Source organism: Chiloscyllium plagiosum, chromosome 20 (assembly GCF_004010195.1).
Source record: "Chiloscyllium plagiosum isolate BGI_BamShark_2017 chromosome 20, ASM401019v2, whole genome shotgun sequence".
Lineage (NCBI taxonomy): Eukaryota > Metazoa > Chordata > Chondrichthyes > Orectolobiformes > Hemiscylliidae > Chiloscyllium > Chiloscyllium plagiosum.
In genome coordinates, this window is record NC_057729.1 from 29,173,906 (window position 1) to 29,182,035 (window position 8,130).

An 8,130-nucleotide genomic window follows, 5' to 3' on the forward strand; every position below is an offset into this window, starting at 1 on the left:
GGAAGGTGCCGGGAGTGGAGGTTGGGTTGGTGGGGGGTGTGGATCTGACAAGGGAGTCGCAGAGGGAGTGGTCTTTCTGGAATGCTGATAGGGGTGGGGAGGGAAATATATCAAAGTTTGGGTGAAGATCAAAGTTTAGGATCCGCATCCATGAACATCAACTCGCCACGAAACGTCACGACCAGCTATCCTTAGTAGCCACACACGCAGACAACAAGCAACATGAATTTGACTGGGACAACAGTACCATTCTAGGGCAAGCGAAACAAAGAACAGCCAGGGAATTCGTGGAAGCTTGGCACTCATCCACAAACTCCATCGACAAACACATCGACCTGGACCCAATATACCGGCCACTACAGCGGACAGCTGAAACTGACAACCGGAAGCGGCAGGGACAGGCCACTATAAATGCCGGAGGAAACACCACAGAAGCGCTTCACAGGAGGCTCCCAAGCACTGAGGATGTCAACTAGACAGGGGACGAAACGTTTGCAACAAAAACTTCCAGCTTGGCGAACAGAACTAATTCAAAGTTTGCTATTTGATATGGGATACAAGGGGAAAACCTTGACTCACATAACTAGAGATCCTTTAGGTGATTATAACTACACACATACATGTACATTTATAAATAATGAAGTTTGAAATGTAACAGGAGTTAAGGGATTTAACTGAGTTTCTGCGGCCAAACAGCCTTAGACATAGGGAGAAGCCCAGGCTGTTGGCAGGGAGGACTGAATAACAGGGGAAGAAGTCAGCAGTATTGGAATGTGGTTGAAGAAGATGCATTCTAAAAGCTCAAGCATATGTGTTAAGGATGTCTGGTAAACATCATGAGATCATGGTAAGACCCCTAGGGTTGTTCATCATTGGCTGTAATTACCCTGATTGATCAATTGGTTTGTAAACACTAAGACAGGCTGAAAACAAATGTATAAAGTTTATATCATTTCTTTCTTCAGTGAAGAAGCTTCTGGATCTCCAGAGGTTTTTTTCCTATCAGTGTAACATCAATAAACTCTTTGATACTAGAAGAGTTGAGCAATTCATTTAGTCATTCTACCACAACAATTTGGCATAGACGACAGGTTATGAGAGGTGTGGACCATTGGCTCATTCAATGTTACCTTACAGTCTTGTTCCTGCACCTTTTAAAAAGATATCCACTCTGTACCAAAGGTCAGTAGGTAATAGATTAGCTCAGTGTTGTGACTACAATTCAAAGTCACAGGTACCTTGAGGCAGGAGACTTCCTGGATGTTAAAGTTAACTAGGCGTGACAACTGCAAGTCAAAAGTCACGGATCTCAGAGTTATCGCCCACGGTAGAACTTGACCGAAATGGATGAGTTGTCGAGATCGATAGTTAAGAATTAGGGACTATGACACATAGTCATGGGTCACCTTGAGGCAGGGCACTGCTTGGACAGTTAAAGTTAACTAGGTGCACAATTACAAATCATAAGTGACAGACCTCTGAGAGTTGTTGCCCATAGGTAGGACTTGACCGAAACAAATGGGCTGTTGTGATCAATAGCAAAATAAAATAAGTTAAAGACTCAACTGCCTACTTACTAACCCTACAAAAAGAACAGGCAACAGGGATAGCCCCCACAGAAGAAAAGAAACTAGACTACGGACCAAAAGGTTTCTTCACACAATCCTGAGCAGAAAAATGTATGAAATTAATTGACTGACTGATAAAACTAATTAGAACCTCCAGCATGCAAAGAGACTAGTGGGAAAAACAGAAAGTTGAGAAGATAAGGCCTTAGTATTAGCACTCTGAACTCATGTAAAACTAACAAAACACGTAAATCAACTGATAGAGAAACAAAAAATATCCAAAGTAATACTGGCTGCACTACTTTTAATGCTATTAATGCAGAGCAGAATTTTTTAAAAGTTATTAGTTATAGGGAATTGATGGGATCTTCAATTAAGTTCGGACTGAAGCATGAGGCTTGATGAAATTAAAATAGGAGGTGTAGCTCAAAAGGGAGGGGGAAATGAAGACCTGTAGTGGATACTTGATGAATTGGCTGAAGAGACGAGAGTGTGGAAGCGCTCAGAGAATTCTGAAGGACCTCATAATTCAAACTGACAAAGCCCCTGGTTTCTATGGGATAGAGAGCTTCGGGAACACAACCAGATAGGGTAGTGGTGATGGAAGCTCATGCTAAAATAATCAATCATCTCATTGATGGGGAACAAGTTGATACTGAATGTTTGAGAGGGGCAATTGTATTACACATATGGGCCATGGATGGTAAGCCAGATACGGCACAGTCTCAGCCAGGTCCAAAGTGGAAAGGAATGTGACTGGATTAATGGCATATAGCTGCCACCACTAAATAAGCCTAAGAGGATAGAGAGACCTAGATGAATGAGATTCAACCACATTGAAGAATGTGCCGTAGAAATCATATGTGCGGTTCTCCCCACCCCCACGCATTCCCCCCACTCCCAGGACTATAACCTAAAGTTGTGTGATTTTTAACTTTGTACACCCCAGTCCAACACCAGCATCTCCAAACCATGACTCTTGAACAGGATATGCAACAGCAATTTCAGGAACAAAAATAGTAAAAATATGAACATTGAAAAGCACCTCTACATCAGGATAATATCACACGTGGTAATAGGAACACAACTAGTATTGGCTTTTATGAGCCAAATAATGCCCCGTAGGTTCAGTAGAAATGAAAAATAAACAGAATGTAATAAGAGAATGACAACAAGTAGTGATAATATTAACTAGGTTGTGTTGAAAGACCTTTCCCTTTGTCAGCCCTTACCAAAATGAGGATTGTTAGGGCAACAATGAAATAAAAAACTGTGAAAAATAAATTAAGATAAGAGACTACTGTCATACTGAAAGTTTACAACAGTTCTTTTACATTCTGCCCAAATATAAATATTTCCTTCATTATTGGAACTCTTATTCTTCCCTTCTCTTTATACGTGTAATGGCTACCCTTGGTTTTTCGTTGACAAAAGAATGGCTGTAAAAGGCTGTGAGCTGAAGCAGTAATTTAGAGTCAGAATCTTGGCCTTCATACTCATAGCAACTAGATAAGATATAAAGTGTTGTGTAAAAACCATACAATGGGATCTTATTAAGCCACTGTTTACACAGAGACAGTTTTGATAAGGGACATCCTTAAGAAGCATAGACAGAAGCCCCTCTTGCAAGCTAATTCAAAGTTTGCTATTCATATGGGATAGAAGGGACAAAGTGGACTCACATTAATTAGGATCCCTTTGGTGATTGTAACCACATATGCATATACACATATATATAAAAATAAGGGAGTTTAGGAGGTAACAGGCATTAAGGGATTTAACTGAATTTCTGCAGCCAGACAGCCTTAGACGATAGGGAGAAGCCCGAGGCTGTTGGCAGGGAGGATTGAATAACAGGTACAAAATCAGCAACATTGGAATGTGGTTGAAGAAAATGCATTGTGAAAGTCCAAGGGCAGGTGGTAAAGATGTCTGGCAAACATCATGAGATCATGGCAAGACCTATAACTATCTATTAACTGATCATGCAGTCATATGAAATCAACAAATAATACGGCCGGCAAATCTAGGATTTATAAATGCTAAGGCAGGCTGAAAACAAATGGTTAATGTTTATGTCTTTCTCTTCTTCAGTGAAAAAGTTTCTGGACCACTAGGGTTTTCTTCCCATTGGTGTACCATTGATAAACGTTTTGATACTGGAAAAGGACTCTGAGTGTTGAGTGATTCATTTCGTCATTCTACCCAGCACTTAGCAAAATTAGTCTGCTTTGGAAATAGAAAACAGAGTAGTGAGAATGAGAGGATTGATGGGGAAAAAGTAATTACCTTGAATTAAGATAGGTTGGTACAGGATAGCAAGTGAGTCTGACATCTGGAAATTGAATGGGAAGAGAGTCAGATGTGAATTCGAGTGGAGAAATTGTTCACTCAAGGTTTGTAAACGTGTATAGTTTACGGTTGTACATATCAGCACAGGTTATCCAATTGAAAATTTTGTGGTTTCATAAACTTAGTAACCCATTTAAACAAATTAACAATTACAACATCCATAATGTATTAAAGCGTCACATGCAAACAAACTATGCAATGGAAAATATTAGAAGTGCTCTCTCTTAGCAACCACATAAAGTTTAGACAACAATGAATAACCTTCAGGGCATCAAATTACAAAAAATGTTTCAACGTCGCATTTCATTTATTTCGACAAAATGAACACTTGTAAAGTGATGTAACATGCAATAAAGCTTAATTATATTAACAACATTGAAATTATACATTAGGGCTATCTAGCTGCATTTAGCTATTAAATGCCCATACAGTAAAAAGCACATTAAATAATTTCACTGCATATGAAAATTTGAGTATAAAGCTGGTAGTAAAATATTAGTATTAGCTAAACTATTTTTGAGCTTGTTAAGCTGCCAGATTTCAATTTATACCGTATTCATCATGCCTCTCAGAAGCATCCTAAAAATCTTACAAAAGTTGAATTATACAAGATGTCCAGGTATTATTGTATAGTCAAAGTAAGCAACATTCTTTTTGCCCGGTGGCACCACATACCACTAGGCTGGGTGATATTGATAAAGAACTTTGGCTAGGATACCAGAAAAAAATCTTTCCTCTTCTTTTGAACAGTTCTGTGGGATCTTTACATCTAGGCAGATGGAATGTCATTGCAATGAATATCTTCATTATAATTGATGTATTTTGCTGGATACAACATTACCTATTGAGAGTATGGTTCGGGAATGGCACAGCAGGTCAGGCAGCATCTGAGGAGCAGGAAAATCGACATTTCAGGCAAAAGCCCTTCATCAGGAATGAGGCTGGGAGCCTCAGGGGTGGAGAGATAAATGGGAGGGGGGTGGGACTGGGGGGAAGGTAGCTGAGAGTGCAATAGGTGGATGGAGGTGGCGGTAATGGCGATAAGTTGGAGAGGATGGTGGAGCTTATAGATGGGAAGGAAGCTGGATAGGTAGGGCATGTCATGAGGGTGGTGCTGAGGTGGAAGGTTAGATTTGGAATAAGGTGGGGGGAGGGGAAATGAGGAAACTGGTGCCACTTCACCATCCCCTCTGACCTATCGCCATTATCCCCACCTCCATCCACCTATCGCACTCTTAGCTACTTTCCCCCAGCTCCTATTTATCTCTCCACCCACGACGGTCCCAGCCTCATTCCTGATGAAGGGCTTTTGCCTGAAACGCCAATTTTCCTGCTCCTCGGATGCTGCCTGACCTACTGTGCTTTTCCAGCACCACCCTCTCAACTCTAATCTGCAGCATCTGCAGTGCTCACTTTCGCCTCCAATATTCTGTCCCAACACAGATTGAAGATGCAACAGTAGAATTCAGAAATATTTAAGCAAGTGCATGGTTTTGATTTTGGAAACTGTGAGAAACTATAAAAGACATGGGACAAAAGGTTGATTGCACTGTGTTGACTAGATCTTTGTATATTCGAATTGGCAGTATGGACATTGTGCCAGAGCTAGTAGCTCCATCATTAAATCACAGACACATGGGGTGTCTCTTCTGTTCGTGAGGCCCACATCTTGCAACCACTGTCAGTATTGTACTGGGACCAAAGTCAAGGAAGTGGGGTGTGATGGGTTATTTCGTGCATCCCCCCCCACCGCAAGCACCCCAATGCCAGTAGCTTAATATCAACTGCAATGAAATGTGGCCTTTAAGTTGTCAGGAAGGTTTTCAATAGACCTCCAAAACGGAAACTAACAACAAATGTTTCCATGCCACATTTCATCAGTGAAAGAAGAAAGATGATGGGATCTCCCCATCATCCCTCCCCTCATACCCATTTCTGAACGTGTCTAAAAGGAAGGGGAGGGGAGGGAAGGGTCATTCATTTCTTTCGATAATTTCAATTTTAGTGTGGGACAATAGTCTAGAACAGTCAGGAGTGTAGCTGGTTGTCAGCAAACTGTCCCAGCTATTGATAGCAATGTCAGACACAGAAGCCACGACTGGAGGCTTGAGGAACAACTGTGGATCATTCAAGTAATGAACTGGTTGGGAGGCAGTGGGGGAATTCCTTGGCAAGAATTCTCCTGTTATCCTGCTGCAGGCAGGATTCCTGATAAAATACCAAGCAGATCTTTATTTTGTGATTAAATCTGTATATAAAGTTTGGGTAGGAGCGATGTCCTGAACAAGGGTGTGGATCATATGAAAGCTCCATTTGCACAAATGGTACAGAAACAAAATGTGCCAGGCTCCTTGACTGCCTTTCTGACTGTTTCAGAGCCAGTTCCCACTCTGTCAAGCATTGAAGAGACTTTGGAACCTGCGATCGACACAGCAGATGTTGCCACCTGAAGAGGAAAATGAATTTCTTCCGAGAAGCTCCTGGAGCAAAAGATGAGCTGCTGTGCATTACACATCTCCAGTATCAGAGGCAAAATTGGAGGAACGTGACACAATGCTAGAACACCCAGGAGGAGCTACAATAAAAAAGAACTGGCCTGTGTCCTCAGACTTTAGGCGGGATAGACGTAGTGATTGTAACAAGGTCAGCTAGGTGGACCTTTATAGGATATGAGTTCACTGTATGAGGCTATTAATCTCGTCCAATCAGAGAGCCCTGACTGATAGCTAAGAACAGGAGTGTCAGCTCTAGAGTTGTCTCGGTGATACTGAGCAGGAATAGTGAAGATGGCCTCCCAAGTGTGTCAGAATTACCACCAGGATTGTGAGGCTGCTGTTAACAAGCAAATTAAGCTGGAGCTCTATTCCTCCTATGTTTACCTCTCCATGTCCTCTTACTTTATACAGGGAAAAAGGCAGCCCTGCGTCACTTTGCTGAGTTCTTCAAGGAGCAGTCCCATGAGGAACGGGAACATGCTGAGAAACTGATGGAATTCCAGAATAAACATGGAGGCCGAGTCCTCCTGCAAGATGTCAAGAAGCCAGAGCAGGATGAGTGGGGCAACGGTCTGGAGGCAATGCAGAGAGCTCGACAGGTAGAGAAGGATGTGAACCAGAGTCTGCTGGATCTGTACAAACTCTTCTCTGGCCACACAGACCCTCATCTGTGTGACTTCCTGGAGAGGCACTACTTGGATGAGCAAATGAAGCTGATTAAGAAGCTGGGAGATCACATCACCACCCTGAAGAGAATGGTAGCCCCTGAGAATGGCCTGGGAGAGTACCTGTTTGACAGGCTCACCCTGTGGGAGAATGACTGAATGGACTGCAGGGAGCAAAACTTTGGTATTTTCCTCAGAATGAGATCTGTAGAGGTAGCTCACTGTCCTGGGCTTGCTTATGGAATGTACCAACTATAAATAAACTACTCATTTTTGGGTTGAACAAAAATAAACAGGAACTGGAAGGGGCGTGGGGTGGACCAAGAGCTGGAAGGTGCGTAGGAGCGGGCTGCCTTAGAGTGGCCGGAAGGTGGGAGGGATGGGGGGAGGGTTGCTGGTATGCTGGGGGTCTGTATTGTATGCACTGTTTCTCTATGTAATTGGACAGTCTTGTATGTGCAAATGACATTGTCACTGTTTTGTAATGTTTGAAACTGGGATTTGAGGTTCCTCATTTCCCTGAAAACTGGTTGAATGGTAGGGTTTGGGGCCTGGCTTTGCTGATCCTCTCCCTTGTAAAATTGCTGTTTCTCTGTATACAGCTGTTAATATTAATTGTTTTGTAAACTGTGAATTGTTTAATAAAATTAAAAAAAAGAATCGGAGTGTCTGCCCTATCTGTGTTTGTTATTGTTACCTTTGACTGAAAATGGGATTTGAGGTTTGTCCTCATCTCCCTGAAAACTGGTTGAACAGTAGGGTTTGGAGTTTGGTGTTGCTGCCTTTTTCCCTGTATATAGTGTTTTTTTTGTGAACTGCTTTCTGTTTATTGTTAACTGTATTTGGTACTGTTTAATAAAATGAAAATAAAGAACAGGAGTTTCTGTCTTGTATGTATTTGTTACTGTTACTGTTTTGTGATGACTGAAACCGGGATTTGAGGTTTGTCCTCATTTCCCTAAAAACTGGTTGAACGATAAGGTTTGGGGGCCTGGCTTTGCTGCCCCTCTCCATTGTAAATTGCTGTTCCTCTGTATACAGCTGTTAATG

At 42.0% G+C, this 8,130-nt stretch overlaps 1 pseudogene; it reads left to right on the forward strand.

The window, feature by feature from the left end:
• The first annotated feature begins 6,706 nt into the window (after positions 1–6,706).
• LOC122559911 lies at positions 6,707–7,239 on the forward strand (annotated as a pseudogene).
• The last annotated feature ends 891 nt before the right edge of the window (positions 7,240–8,130 follow it).